At 36.8% G+C, this 16,238-nt stretch overlaps 1 protein-coding gene and 1 non-coding gene across 3 annotated transcripts in view; one reads left to right on the top strand and one right to left on the bottom strand.

The window, feature by feature from the left end:
- MCU (mitochondrial calcium uniporter) overlaps positions 1–16,238 on the top strand; it is a 201,913-nt gene that overhangs the window by 62,206 nt on the left and 123,469 nt on the right. The gene's annotated exons all lie outside the window — the stretch shown is intronic.
- LOC111723179 lies at positions 7,689–7,792 on the bottom strand. Its single transcript, XR_002771777.1, has one exon. It is a non-coding gene; the product is annotated as a U6 spliceosomal RNA (small nuclear RNA).

The following is a 16,238-nucleotide window of genomic DNA, read 5'->3' as shown; positions in this document are numbered from 1 at the left end:
GCAAGAGAATTGCTTAAGCCCAAGAGTTTGAGGTTGCTGTGAGCTGTGATGCCATAGCCCTCTACCAAGGGCAACATAGTGAGACTCTGTCTCAAAAAAAAAAAAAAAAAAAAGAATCTTTGTCTCCCAAAGAATGGAAGTAACACTTGATTTAAAAAGATACACAGGGCTGGTATATCATTTACAAATCTGTCTTCATCTTGGAAAATGTCTGTTAAGTTCAAAGACAAAATACCTTTTCTCACTTTGTTACGTGATGGTTCTTTCTCATATTTTCTGATAGCCACTGCCATGCCTTCAGAGATACCTTTTACTCTGAAGATTCTTATTCAACTTTAAAGTGAGCTTTCCCCATTTCCAATTTTGATTAGTAGAATAAGCTATACAAATGTTGTTCTAAGAAATTTACTAGTTTTTGCTTTTTAATTGACTCTGGATTAGAATTCCCAACTCTATTACTTTTGAGCTGTCTAAATTAATTTTAGGCAAATACTTAATCCCTCTGAATTCTCTACCCCAATGGGGATAATTTATAGAATCAATTTTGTAGGCCATTATAAAGATTAAGAGTCCTTTTCAAGCACTTAATTACTGCAGAGATGTGCACGTGTTATACCCTCAAAAAAAAATTAGCTGACATCCTTGTGAACTGTGGAATTGACCCTACCACTGAGTCAACTTTAGAGGGTTAGGAAATGGCACTTGTGTGCATTCTGAATATTTCTAAATGCTTGATTCAAAGGATGAATCTTCAGTATTCATTTATTTTGTCAAATATTTACAGTACGTAAGTTAAAAGCACTTTGGATGAGTAAAATAGTCCTTATTGGATCTTGGAATTGATAAACTAAAAAGATGTTCCTAATGACAGCATGTCTTATGATTTTTTAAAAATATGGTATCTGATATGAAACAGGAACATAGTTTTTTTGTTTGTTTGTTTGTTTTTTGGGATGGAGTCTTACTATGTTGCCCTCAGTAGAGTGCTGTGGCATCCCAGCTCATAGTAACCTCAAACTCTTGGGCTTAAGCGATTCTCTTGCCTCAGCCTCCCAAGTAGTTGGGACTACAGGTACCCACCACAACACCCGGCTATTTTTTGATTGCAGTTGTCATTGTTGTTTAGCAGGGCCGGGCTGGGTTTGAACCTGCCAGCCTCGGTATATATGGCCGGCACCGTAACCACTATATTATGGGCACCAAGCCAGGAGTAGATTTTTTTAAAAGACTATACATTTTCAAGTTCCATGGGAAGACTGGGTTATATGAATACTTGTCCTGTTAGTAAAGGGAGACAAGTGATAAGTAAACTGGAATGACTGATGAGGAACACAAGAAATTCATGTTGCCAATTAAGATTCCATATTGGAGAAAAATGTTTTAATTATAGTAATAGGCTCTTTGGAATTCAATTATGAACACGTACCAGTTCTAAAATACTAAGTATCTCTATGGACAGGAACTATTCTAGGTCCAGGGAATACAATTTTAAGTAATGTAGAGTTCCTTTATATTAAGCTTAGACCAAAAACTCATATTAGGGTTCAGTGAAGGAACAGACACAATGATAGTACAATGTCATAAAACTGTTCTCAAGTGTATTAGGTTTTTGGGGGTTTTTTTTGGTTTTTTTTGAGACAGAGTCTTACTCTGTTGCCCAGGCTAGAGTGCTGTGGCATCATCATAGCTCACAGCAACCTCAAACTCTTGGGCTCAAGCAGTCCTTCTGGCTCAGCCTCCCAAGTAGCTGGAACTGTAGGCACCTGCCACAATGCCCAGCTAGTTTTTCTATTTTTAGTAGATATGGGGTCTCACTCTGGCTCAGGCTGGTCCTGAACTCCTGAGGTCAAGGGATCCTCTAGGCTGGCCTTATAGAGTGCAAGAACCAATTGTATTAGTTTTTTATTGCTGCTGTAACAAATTATCAAAAGTTTAGTGGTATAAAATAACATACATCTATTATCTTGCAGTTCTATAGTTCAGAAGTCTGACAGAAATCTCACTAGGCTAAAACCAAGGTGTCTGTCAGTAGGGCTTTTCCTTTCTGGACGTGTGAGGGGAGAATCCATGTCCTTGCTTTTACTAGTTACTGGAGGACACATTCACCCTTGGCTGGCGATCTCTTCCTCCATTGTCAGTGTTAGAAAGGGTGGGCCCAGTTCCTCTCAGTTTGCCTTCTGTCTGGTTCTCTGCAGCTGGAAAAGGTTTTCTGATTTTAGGTGATTGAGAATATTCTACTTAGTAAAATATCTCAAGGATGGAAAAACAAGCATCCCATGTACTCAATACTAATTTGAAACTAGCAGATGAACAACTGCAGGCCCACACAAGAGGAAAAACACAAATTCAAGAAGGGAGGAGGGGTAAGGGGCTCAGTGAGCCCCCACCTAAGAAATACAGTGTAAGATAACATGGCACACACTTCCTAGGCAAAGACTCGGATACAAGTCAGACTTTTCCTAACAAATGAAAAAATGATGTAACCTAATCATATATACCCTTATATTAATCCAGGGAAAAAAATCACTGTGATTAGATTGGGCTCATCTGCATAATCCTGGTTGAGGATTTGGTAATTTTCTCCTCAAAGTCCTTAACCTTAACCACATGTATAAAGTCTCTTTTGTCATGTAAGGTAACATTCATAGATTTTGAGGATGAGGGCATAGACATATTTGATTGAGGGTCGTTATTTTGCCTACCATACCAAGGAAATATGGAAGATTTTGACAGCTAACCCAGCTTAGGGGCCAGGAAACACTTCCAGGAACAGATCAACTGAGTCTTACATTGGTTGAAATGTGGAAGGTGGTTGCTGGTTGGATATCAAGCGAGGGGAAAGTATTTGAGTTAAGAGGAATTGTATGAGTATACATGAAGTGTGAGAAAGAATAGCTTTTAAATTTTATTTTTACATTTTTAACAGCCAGAAGTTAGTCAAAATTTTGAGTATGAGATGGTGGAATGGAGAGAGAGAGGAATGGACAGAAAGATTTGGTTATAGTAGGACTATATGTTAAGAGTTTTGGTTTAGCATGACATGAAGGATTTGAACCTGGGTAGTGACTTGATTAGATTTTACTTTATGTTGATCATTTTCAGGGGTCTGGAGAAGGATGAGGCTGGAGGTAAAGAGATGGAAAAGGCTATTACTTTAGTTCAGATATCTTTATATATAGGGTGGCCATAAAGTTCATGTGCAATTTAAATTAGTTTTACATTGTAAATTGCACGCGAACTTTATGGGCACCCTCTGTAATTCAGTTGACTGTGTTTTTGGCTTAGGTGACTGAGTCGTATCATACCATCTGAGAGAGGAAAATACAGAAAGGTTTGAGAGATGTTGGAAATAATACTTTCCCCTTCACATTTTTCACACACACACGAAGGAGGAACTTCGTAATGAGTCAACCTAAGTTCTTAATTTTCTTCTCTAAAAGTAGCCATTTACCATTAGTAAGTAAGCAAAACAGTTTAGGTTGAACTGTTAGATTTTCCATTCCTGAAAGCAAGCTTTTTCCCCCTGGGTATCCTCTCTACATTTACATAATGTGGACTGGCCACATATTTTGCCTTTTCCTGCCTGTGGCTTTCAGTTCTCCTAAATGATTTAAGATATCAGGGCCCTGTAGGAGTAGAAGCGTATTCTAGTTTACTTTCTTCTCCTTCATTGTGCTGTGGTGATGGAGCCAGCTTCTGGCTTGCCAAATAGTCCATTATTCAATTTAATGGACAGTATAATCTTGGCCACAGAAGGAACTTGTTACTTGAAGATATTTAAAAAGAAAATCAGGGAGATGGTTGCTGATTGAGATTGGAATTTACATGTAGACCTGGCATTTTTTCCTTGTGGTTATGCAACATTTTAATGTATTGAGTAGCTAGGAATTCCAGCTGTTTTATTAAAGACTTATCTGTGGTTGGTGCAGCAGCTAAAAGGAAGCATATATGCCTATAACACATGTACCCAAATATTTTCTGTTTACTAGCTGAATTAAAGTTCTTACATACCATGCTGAAACTATAAAATGTTTAAATGGTGATTTTACCTTTTCACTAGGAAAACTGTGCAATAGTGGGAATAATTATGATTTGAATTTAAAGCTTTGCATTCCTATAAATAGATTTGGGGTTATAATTTAATGCTTCTAATTGAGATATGGGCTGCAGTCTACTCAGAGTAAGTAATGTAATTGCTATGACGTTCTAAGTAAATTTACACAACTTTTTGGGTATAGGAAGAGAATGGTGTTCATCAGGGAATGGTTTGAATTCACAATTTCACTGTAAATACTTTGAAAAAGCCACTATATAGATTAATTAATGACCATATGTTTGGAGTGTGTGGGAAAATGCAACTTACATTGATGGGATTCTTTTGACTTTAGGAAGAATTAAATATTAGAGCATATAGAACAAGGGTCTTAATGAAAACCTTGTTTGCTCAATAACCACAGTCTATAAGAATTTAAATATTATAGTATAGTTAATTTATAACTATCTGATAGTTTAGAAATATGTTAATTAAAACAGCTTTGTCCATAAAATGTTGCAAAATCTGCAAATGATTTCATTAGAAGTACTATAAAAAAGCATATGGAAGAGGGTAATGAGTAGGAAGGAAATATTTATTAGCCTTTTGTTCTGCATTATGCCAGCTCCTCCTGCAAAGTCATTATTTTCTAGGTCATGCCTTATATTTCCAAGATTATTATTTTAATAACCTGTGAAATTTTCTGTTGCAGATTTTTTTTTTTTTTTTTTTTTGAGACAGAGCCTCAAGCTGTCCCCCTGGGCAGAGTGCCGTGGCATTACAGCTCACAGCAACCTCCAACTCCTGGGCTCAAGCGAGTCTCCTGCCTCCGCCTCCCAAGTAGCTGGGACTACAGGCGCCCGCCACAACGCCCGGCTATTTTTTGGTTGCAGCCATCATTGTTGTTTGGCGGGTCCGGGCTGGGGATTCGAACCCGCCACCTTAGGTGTACGTGGCTGGCGCCTTAGCTGGTTGAGCTATAGGCACAGAGCCTGTTGCAGATATTATTAAGGCAAATACTTCCACCAAGAATAAGAAATTGGCCAAGTGCAGTGGGTCACACCTGTAATCCTAGCACTTTGGGAGTCAGACATGGGTGGATTGCTTGAGGTCAGGAGTTCGAGACCAGCCTGAGAAAGAGAGACACACACACACACACCCCGCCCCCGCCATCTCTACTAAAAATGGAAAAACTAGCCAGGCATTGTGGTGCACACCTGCAGTCCCAGCAACTTGGGAGACGGAGGCTAGAGGATCTTTTGGGCCTAAGTGTTTGAGGTTGCTGTGAGCTATGATGCCATAGCATTCTACCCAGGGTAACAGAGTAAGACTGTCTCAAAATTGAAAAAAAGAAAGAAAAAGAAAAGAAATCCCCTTTACCCCTAGAGAGTTATAGTTGCTCTAAAACTTTCCAGAAAAAAAGCAATTAAAGTTATTATATTTCATTTCTTGAAGTTCATATTAATTGGAATAAAATTAAGAGAAAGTTGGAAATTTCAAGTACTCTTTGTGTAGCTCTTTTTCTTTTTTCTTCAATAGGAAAAGTATGACAAGATTAATTTTCTTGACTTAATATATTAAACCCAACTTTAGCTTTTTTTTTTTAATTAAATCATAGCTGTGTACATTAATACAATCATGGGGTACAATGTGCTGGTTTTATATATCGTTTGAAATATTTTCATCAAACTGCCAACCTTAGCTTTTAATTAACATTACTAATTTATGGTAAAATCAGGGCTTACCAGGGTCTCTGCAGCTCAAATATGAGCTTTTTTATTCCTTGATGGACTTTATATATTGCTAACTACAAAATATGCAATAGAAGACCTATGTATGTTTATTCATTACATTTAGAGTATTGAGGTTAAATTGCAATCTGTAGCTTAGAACTACTTAGACTACTAGAACCCTTGAGCATTTCTCAATTTTACCTTTAAATAATTTAAAAAGCTATCTTTTCTACTCTTAGGAAATTATAAAATCTTATGGTTAGGGATATGGAAACTGAACATTTAAAGTCGTAGCCCATTTCCTGGTACTCCTAAGGTACCATATAGCCTTCTTCTGGTCCTGTGTTTCTGTTACTTGTTGATTACTTTAATATAATTGAAAGGCAAGTTGTTTCTACCCTTATGGTTCTTCAAATGAACTATGTATTAACAGCTATTTCTTATGATTAAATAATCCTCATTAGATACTTTCCCAAAGACCAGTAGGTGTGAAAATGATACTCAGTAAAGATTGTTCTTGTGGCAGGAACTCTGCTACAGGATCTAGCTTTGATTTTGTATCTTTAGATTTTTTAAAGATCAGTTTTATTGAGGTATAATTTATCATGTAATTCAACCTCTTTTAAGTATACAAGTAATAAGTTTGACAAATATATGCATCCTTGCAACCACTACCACAATCAAATTAATAGAGCATTTTCGTCACCCCAAAAGTTCCCTTGTGCCACTTTGCAAAATTATCATCGACTTGCTTTTTGTCATTACAGATTAGTTTTGGATTCTACATATAAAAAGTATTAATGTACTTTAAACTACTGAATTTATTATTTTATGCCTTTTTACTATTTTAATGGATTATTTTGGTGTAGGAAGTTAGAGGTTTCCAAATTAAGAGTTTCCGCTCTGCTCTCTGTAATGATCCTCTGATTTCTGAAGTTGCCTAGGAAGGGTATTACCTGCTATAACAGTTAAGAAAATTGAAACATAGATATTAAACAGGATCAGAGATTGCATAGGATGATGTGAATTCTTGCTTGTTAAAAAAGGAACTCAACAGCTGGGCCTGGTGGCTCACACTTATAATCTTATCACTTTGGGAGGCCTAGGTGGGAAGATGAAATCAGCTTGGGGCAACATAGTGGCCCATCTCTCCAAAAAAATTTTTTAATTAGCTAGATGGGTAGCCTGTGTTTGTAGTCCCAGCTCCTTAATAGGTGGAGGTGAGAGAATTACTTGAGCCCAGGAATTTGGGGCTACAGTGAGCTATGATCATGCCGCTGCCCTCCAGCAGTAGGTAACACAGTGAGACCTTGTTGCTTTTAAAAAAAAAAAAAAAGGAGCTTAGCTGGCAGTTATGAGGGGAATGAAAATATTTCAATTTGACTGTAATTGGGGGTTTTAGTATCAGATTGGCTTATATAGTTCTTTTTTATTTCAGGTTATTGTGAGGGCACAGATTTTGAATTTGTTAGGTAGCGTCCCTTTTGTAGTTGTGTCCTGCACCCAAAAGGTGTGCCCCACATCCCCACCTTGTGCCCTTTCAGTAGGAGTACACCAATCCCCCCTCCTCTCCCCTTTCTCACTCCTGCTCCCCCCCAACTTGTACAGAATTAAGTTTTTCTGCTATGTGGTCATGTGTTAGATCAGTGATTCTCAACCTGTGGGTCACGACTCCTTTGGGGGTTGAACAACCCTTTCACAGGGGTCTCCTAAATATATCCTGCATATTAGATATTTACATTATGATTCATATCAGTAGCAAAATTACAGTTATGAAGTAGCAACAAAAATAATTTTATGGTTGGGGGTCACCACAACATGAGGAACTGTACTAAAGGGTCACAGCATTAGGAAAGTTGAGAACCACTGTGTTAGGTCATCTATTACGGGCTTCTTAATAAAATTGAGTACATTAGATACTTAAAAATATGGAACAATTCATAAATTTGTGTGTCATCCTTGCGCAGGGGCTGTGCTAATCTTTGTATTGTTCCAATTTTAGTGTATGTTCTGCCAAAGCAAGCACAGTATCAGTTTCTTATTATTATTTTATTTTTAATTTTTTTAAGTCCAAGTCTCACTATGTTGCCCCCAGGCTACAGTGCCAGGACATCAGCCTAGCTCAAAGCAACTTCAAACTCTGGATTCAAGTGATCCTCCTGCCTCAGCCTCCCAGTGGGACTACAGGGAGGCTGAGACAAGAGGATCACTTGAATTCAGAAAACTATTTTTTAAGTAGAGACAGGATCTTGGTCTTGCTCAGGCTGGTCTCAAACTCCTGTGCTCAAAGGCTCTTCCCAGCTTGGGCTCCCATAGTGCTAGGATTACAGGTGTAAGCCGTGGTTTCCAGCCTGTATCAGCTCTTCTATCTCTGGTATATTAGGTTCTGATGAATTTATAAAGGATGGAGATTAAGGGTTTAAGATTCGTGTTTTGTGCTGAATCTGTCTTTTCGTCGTCGTCTTTTTTTTTTTTTTTTTTTTGGTTTTGTTTTGGAAAGTGACTTTGGTCAAAAGGTTTAGTCACTTAAGCTTTATGAAGTTTAGTTTTCTGACCTATACAATGAAATAAAAATTCAGAGTTCTTATAGGATTGAAGGAGACTGCATGACTGAACAGAAGTTTGCTTAATTTGAGGAGAGATTGTACTGATTGATTCATCTTTATCTCATTAGCTTCTTTTAATTTAGGCAGATGTCAGATGATCAGATCAACTTGAAAATAGTATCTAAGGGAACACAGAAAATGTCAAGATTCTTAAAATGACTTGTACTATTTATTAGGGTGAATAGTTTCCGGGGGGGGAAGATAATTATGAAATAAAGAGCAGTTATTTAAAAAAATGAGTTTGTAATTTGTTTTTTTAAAATTGCGTTAATTTGTGCATAAAATAAAATTACCATAGGATTTTTCTTAAATTTTATCTCTGGAGTCCCTGGAATACTCTTAGGTGAAACTACTTGGCTATGAAGTCATTTTGGTATTTTAAGAATTAACTGCTTTTTCCAGGTTATGAGATAGTCATGTCTCCTTTAAAAATCTGCTTTATAATTGGTAATAATAAGGCTGAAGAACTTCTATACATAGCTTCTGGTAATTCATTTTTTGTTTTAAAAACTTTTAAATTCACTCAGTGAATTGGGATTTAATATTTATGTTAGAAGTCCAGTGAATTAGAATTGGGCAAATCAGTCTTAAACACCATACTAAGTGGTGAAGATATCAAATCCCTTTTGTATTAATAATATTGTGTATCTAGACCAGGGGTCCTCAAACTTTTTAAACAGGAGCCCAGTTCACTGTCCCTCAGACCGTTGGAGGGCCGGACTGCGGGTCCCGGGACGAGTCGGCTCCAAAGCAGGACAGGCAGTGGCAGCAAAACACCCAGTGGGCCGGATGAATGAATGTCCTAGGCAGGCTGCAGGCGGCCTGCAGGCCGTACTTTGAGGACGCCTAATCTGGACAGTGGTTGTAATAAGGCTCAGAATGTTGTGTGGAGCTAAGTCAATTTCAGCCTCTTAAATGGTAAGTTTAGTTCACCATTGTTGATTGTTATTACTAACATACTATACTATATTTTATTGCCTCTAAATACTATTAGGCCGGGCAAGGTGAGTTACATCTGTAATCCCAGCATTTTGGGAGACTAAGTAGGGATGATTGCTTGAGGCTTTGAGACCAGCTTGGGCAATGAGATCAGTTACTTGGGAGGCTGAGGTGAGAGGACTACTTGAGTCCAGGAATTTGAGTCTGTAGCAGGCTATGATTGTGCCACTGCATTATAGCCAGGACCACAGAGCAAGACTCTGTCTCTAAACTAAAAAAAAAAAAATAGCATTCTTAGACACAGAAAGTGGAATACAGAAGTGAAATGAGTTGCTTAAGGTAACCCTAGAACTTCATAGTCAGAGCCAAGGTCTTAGGAATATTTTTTTTTTGAACCCACAGTTGTGGATATCCATGTTTTTCTCCACAGTGTCATCTTGTGCTTTTAGAAAATGCATCACTATTGTGTCTTCCAAGAGAGTTTTCTTCCAGGTTGCTGACATATGTTCTGTACTTTTTGATGCTGGCACATTCTTGATGTTAGTGTCAATGGAATGTCAAAATCACAAATAGCGCTTATATTTCTTCCAAAAATGAACATTAAGTGGATTGTTGAAAGAAATGAAAAGGTTGCAGTTGACCAGTTATGCCATGAAGAATAAAACTAAGTTCTTGTTTGCCCAGGCAGTGACAACTGTGTCACAATTGCTGCTTTGCTGTCAGAAATTCCATTGAAGGGAGATGCACCTTAATTTTATAGATGTTAAAATGTGGGAGAAAAAGGTCTCAAGATTGATGAAATATATCATTTTTATTTTTTAATAATGGATTCTTTCTTTCCTTCTTTCTCTCTTTCTTTTTTTCTTTTCTTTTCTTTCCTTTTTAGATGTGGTCTCGAATTATTGTCAGGCTGGTCTTGAATTCCCAGTGATCCTCCTGCTTCAGCCTCCCAAATAGCTGGGACTACCAGAATATGCCACTGCAACCAGCTCTAGTAGTATATTGGTTATAGCAGCTTTACTAAAATATATGAGATAATTACCAACCATATAATTCACCCATTTAAAATGTATAAGTCAATGGTTTTGAGTATATTCACAGAGTTGTACAACCATCACCACAATCAATTATAGAACATTTTCATTACCCCCCAAAGAAACCTCATACCCAGCAGTCACTTCCCATTCCCCCCCAGTCCTCCTATCCCTAGACACCACTAATCTGATTTTTGTCTCTATGGATTTACCTACTCTGGACATTTCTGTAATAGAATCAGATATTGTGTGGAAGATTAGGTTATTGATTAGCAATATGCTTTAATATAGGTATTTGCAAGTATAATTTCCACTTGTGCACCACTCTGGCTGCATTCCATAAAGTTTGTTATGTTGTATCTTCAATTTCATTCATCTTGGAGTGTTTTCTTTTTCCCATGTGATTTTTACTTTGCTCCACTGGTTATTAAGAGTGTATTGTTTAATTTCCATATGTTGGTGAACTTTCCAAATTTCCTTCTGTTAGTGATTTTTAATTTGATTCTGTTGTGATCAGAGAGCATATATACTTCCTATGATTTCATTTCTTTTAAATTTATTGAGGCTTGTTTTATGACCTAGCATGTGACATCGTATGTTTTTATTACTCTGCTTTCCTTTATTGCTTTCTTTTGCATTATGTGAATATTTTAATTCCTCTAATGATTTTTTTTTACCATTAAAAAAATTATTTTCTTAGTGGATACTCTAGGGTTTATATAAGTTACTCCTAGTTAGCTCTATTTCTTCTTCCTCTTTTGTGCTATTACTGTTTTTTCTTTTCTTTCTTTTTTTTTTTTTTTTTTGCTATCATTATACATGCTATAGATATACAGAGTGGCCATAAAGTTCGTGTGCACACTATTTTAAATTGCACATGAAGTTTGTGGCCACCCTGTACATGTTAACAAACCTAACAGTGTTATAATTCCTACTCTGCATAATTTTATGCCTTTTAAAGAAGCCAAAAGAAGAATGGAGAGTATGTATATTTTTATAGTTTGTTATATAATATTAACCTTATTTACCATTTCAGGTTGTCTTCATTTGCTTCTCTATATTCAAGTGGCTTTTTGGTGTTATTTCCTTCAGTACAACTTTGCTCACATTCTACTCAAATTCTTTGTGCTGATATTGTCAAATGAATGACATTCCTAAATGTTATAGATACAGTAATGCATATTATATACATATTTTATACAATTGTTTTTAAATAATATAGAGATAATGCATTTATATGGTCTTTTATAACTATGTAGTTACCTTTACCAGAGCTCTTTAGTTTATTTTCTTCATGTGAATTTAAATTACTTTCCAGGGCCAGGCACTTTCAGCCTGAATAGCTTCCTTTGCTATTTCTTGTGTAGCAGTTCTGCTAGCAACACAACTTTTCAGTTTTTATCTTAGAATGTCTTTATCTGCCTTCATCTTGAAAGATAGTTTCACTGTTAGATACGTGGTTGACACTTTTTTTGTTTGTTTTAGCACCTATAATGTCATCCCACTGCCTTCTTGCTGTTCTGATGAACAATCTGCTGTAATCTTTTAGAAGTCCCTTGTGCACCCTTCTGGCTGCCCAATACAACTACAAGGACCTTACCTAACAAACATAAACATGTAACTTAATAATTTGTACTCTCATATTAATCTGAAATTAAAAATAAATAAAACTAATATACACACACAAAAAAGAAGTTCCCTGTTGAATGCTGAGTTTTTCTCTTGCTGTTTTCGAGATTTGTCTTTGGCTTTTAACATGTCTTATACTGTATGTCTTGGTGTGGATCTCTTTGTATTTATCCTACGTGGAGTTTGTTGAACTTCTTGGATATATAGTTTGTTGTAACTAAATTTGGGGAGTTTTTAGCCATTATTTCTTCAAATCTTTTTTCAACTCCTTTCCTTTACTTCTGTGGGAAAATATATTTCCTCCTTTGCTCCTGTTATGCATATGTTGGTGTGTTTAATGGTGCTCCATTTTTCTCTAGAATTATTCATACTTCATTCTTCTTTCTCTGTTTTACAAATAGAGATTGCGTATTCTCTATTCAAGTTTGCTGATTCTTCTGCCAATTCATATCTACTGTTTAGCTCCTTTAATGAATATTTTGTTTTCATTATTGTACTTCTCAACTCTAGAATTTCTATTTTAAAAAATAATTTCTGTGTCTGATGAAGTTCTCTGTTTGAGGCATTGCTTCCTTTTATTTTCTGAACACATTTGTAATAGTTGCTTTAAAGTCTTTACCTGCTAAGTTTGATATTTGGGCTCTCTCAAAGGCAATTTCTGTTGCCTGCCCCCATCCCCATGTCCTGTGTATGGGTCATACTTTCCTGTCTCTTTGCACATCTCATTATTTTTTTGTTAAAAGCCAGACATTTTAGATAACATATTTTAGCAACTGAGGACACTGATCCCACTCCCAAATTCCCCCCACTCCCAAGTTGGATGTTGTTATTTGCTTGTTTTTTGTTCAGGGACTTGGCTGGACCATTTGAATGAAGTCTGTTTCCCCTGCAGCGTGCAGCCTCTCTCATGTTCCTGTGACATGTGCAAAGTCACCCTGGGACGATGGTGGTTTTAGCAGGGCTTTCTTTGGCTGTATCTCTCCATATTCTGTTAAGCTGTTTGCCTCTATAGGTATCACACTCAGCTGAATGCTATGTTATAATTGGTAATGCCTGTGGTTTAAGGTCTTCCACAGTCAGATGCAATTGAAATTGAGTCTCATTGCAGGAATAGTTTTGACAGGCTTTGAGGTTTGATCTTAGCTTTCTCTTTCCTGGGTTCTCTCTGGTAGAATTCTAGCTGTTCTGTGATTTAGCTTCATAGTCTCATAAAACTACCAATCAATCTTAATTGCTTACCTCCAGAATCTCCATTGTATTATACAGTGACTTTAGGCATGAAATTCCCCATTCTGTGTTCTAAATGAAGTCAGTTTCCTTGGAGAGAGATTCTGAGCACTCTCTTTTTATGATCTGCCTCTCTCCCTGGGCCAGACCTCTGCTACTGCCCTGAAGCAGTGGCCTGTTTCTCTTAGAATGGCATCCCTACTCACTCTCCTGTACTTCTTCCAATGAAGAAATTTCACCTTCTGAGCAAACTGGGGTCAGTATTTTTTTTATTTTATTATTATTATTTTTTTTTTTTTTGCTTGCTTGCCAGGGTAGAACTTTTGTCCTGTGAGTTGGGGCCTAGGTGTAAGAAGCAATCCCTGGGTTTCTCAACTGTTCTTTCTGTTAATAAAGCTTCTACACTGAGCATAGAGACGGAAGTAAGAGAAAGGTGGATGGCCTGTCTCTCCTGGGAAGTTATCAAAGTCCTCAAGTGGGAGTTGGGGAGAGAAACCCTCTATGGGGGCTTGTAACACTCAGAGTGGAACTTTTATCACACTGAAGTGGGGGGCAAGGGAAGGAGACGTTGCAGGCTGTGGCTCATATGCCACAGGTTTTCACTATTCTCACAGGGATTTAGTAGATTTTCTTGAATGAATATTTCTTTATTTGCTATATGCCTTCAGGACAATTTCTAGACTTTAAATGGTTGTGGGTTTTTTGCTTTTCTTTAATACTTTTCACAAGTTACAATCATTTTGTTGGGTAGGTGGTCCACAGTGCTTCTCACATTGCCGTTCTAGAAATTGTCTCCATTTATAATTATTTTTACCATCTTATTTTTTATTTTCTAATTACCCTACTGTTGTTTCTATGCTTTGTTTCTTGTGCTTTTCTTTTTTCCTGCTTTTCTTCCTGAAAATGTGTTCTTTATGGCCATTTCCCCCTCTTTGGGTTTAGAAATTATATGTTCTTTGTATATTCTATTAATACTTACCCTTACAAATTTTAACATGCATTTCTGGCTTAAAGTCTAAAGTCAAGCTGTATCTCTCTATCTTCCTTTCATAAAATTCAGAAACTTTAGTGTGCTTTTTACTTCTGCCAGTCCATCAAACAAAATGTTTCTTTTATCTAGTTTTTAATTCTACTTGTTATTCTTCCAAACCAGTTTTTGTTATTGTTGCTTTTTATACAATGCTGGTTTAGATTTGTCCTAATCTTTGCCACTTTCTTTGTTCATCATCCCTTTCCTTTTAGGTTCAATTTTCAGAAGTGCATCCTTTAGTCGTAATTTTTCTTAGGGTATGTTGATAGTAAATTCTTTCATACTATATTTTTGTCAAAATGTTTTTATTTTCTCCTATCCTTTGCCAATAGCTTAATTCCATATAGAGTTTTAGCTTGATAGTTACTTTTAATAATATAATTCAATTTTGGAACAATTAGACTAGCGTCATTCTAATTATTTGAAAGTCATCTGTATTTTTTTCCATTTTTATTTATTTTTATTGTGACAAATATATATAACGTGAACTTTGCCATCTTAACCACTATCCACTTCCAGAAACTTTTTCATCCAATCGGAAACTTTATATCCATTAAATAAAAATTTCCCGTTACTCCTCCTCTAGTTTCTGGTAAGCCCTATTCTACTTTTTGCTCTTTGAATTTGACTAACTACTTTCTAAAAATGGAATCATAACAATATTTATCCTTTCATGTCTGGCCTATTGCACCTATAGCTTAATGTTTTTGGGGTTCATCCATGTTGTAGCATATATCGGAATACCCTTAAAGCTGACTAAATGTATATACCACATTTTGTTTATCCATTCATCTGTTGATGGACATTTGGGTTGTTTCCACATTTTTGCTATTGCAACTATGCCCCTATGAGTGTACGAATATCTTTTTGATTACTTGCTTTAAAAAACCGAGTCTGGGCATGGTGCCTGTAGCTCTGTGGCCAGGGCCCCAGCCACATACACCAGACATGGTGGGGTTCGAATCCAGCCCAGGCCTGCCAAACAACAGTGACAACTACAACCCAAAAATACCTGGGTGTTGTGGCCGGCGCCTATAGTCCCAGCTACTCAGGAAGCTGAGGCAAGAGAATCGCTTAAGCCCAAGAGTTTGAGGTTGCTGTGAGTTGTGATGCAACAGCACTCTACTGAGGGCGACATAGTGAGACTCTGTCTCAAAAAACCCAAGTCTGTAGATTACCTATACTGAGAAAATTCCTCCCAGGGCTCTGCTTTTTAGTTCTCATTTAACTTATAGGGCCATGGGGATTTTTTTGTTCTCTTATGTGCTCTGCTATATACTTTAAAGGATATTTTATTTTTATCCAGCATTTCTTCATGTTTTGTGGTGAAAGGGTTTTTAGGTTATCTGGTATAAAGTATTGTAAGAGCAAAAGTACTCCCTGATCTAAATTAGGACATTTTGCATATACGAACTTTAGTGCTAGTGCATGTCAAGGAGATAGTAATGTGGCTAGATTTGGTGGTTCATGTCTGTAATGCTAGCAACTCTGGGAGGCTGAGGCGGTTGGATTGCTTAAGCTCAGGAGTTTGAGACCAGCCTGAGCAAGAGTGAAACCTGTCTCTACTATAAACAGAAAAACTAGCTGGGAGTGATAGTACACACTGGTAGTCTCAGCTACTTGGGAGGCTGAGGCAAGAGGATCGCTTGAGCCCAAGAGTTTGAGGTTGCTGTGAGCTACAATGATGCCACAGCACTCTACCCAGGGTGACAAAGTGAGACTTTTGTCTCAAGGGAAAAAAAAAGAAAGAAAAAAAAATCTTCAATCATAGTACCTTCTTTTTTGGACACCAAGTTGTTGCCATAGGGGAGAAAGAGGGTTAAAATTCAATTTAAGCTATGTTGCTTGAACTATTACAGTTTTGACTGGCCTGAAGAAAAATGGATCTATAGTAAAAGTATTTTACAACTTATTTAAAAACCTAGTTAATGCAACCTATATAAGGTATATTAATGATTTATTATTTTCTTTACCTACCTCCCCCATGAAAGTGTAGTAATATCAGGG

The sequence above is a fragment of the Otolemur garnettii genome, unplaced genomic scaffold, assembly GCF_000181295.1.
Source record: "Otolemur garnettii isolate 467f Iridium unplaced genomic scaffold, OtoGar3 scaffold00008, whole genome shotgun sequence".
NCBI lineage: Eukaryota > Metazoa > Chordata > Mammalia > Primates > Galagidae > Otolemur > Otolemur garnettii.
The sequence above is the reverse complement of the archived record's forward strand: the minus strand, read 5'-3'. Positions and strand labels throughout refer to the sequence as shown.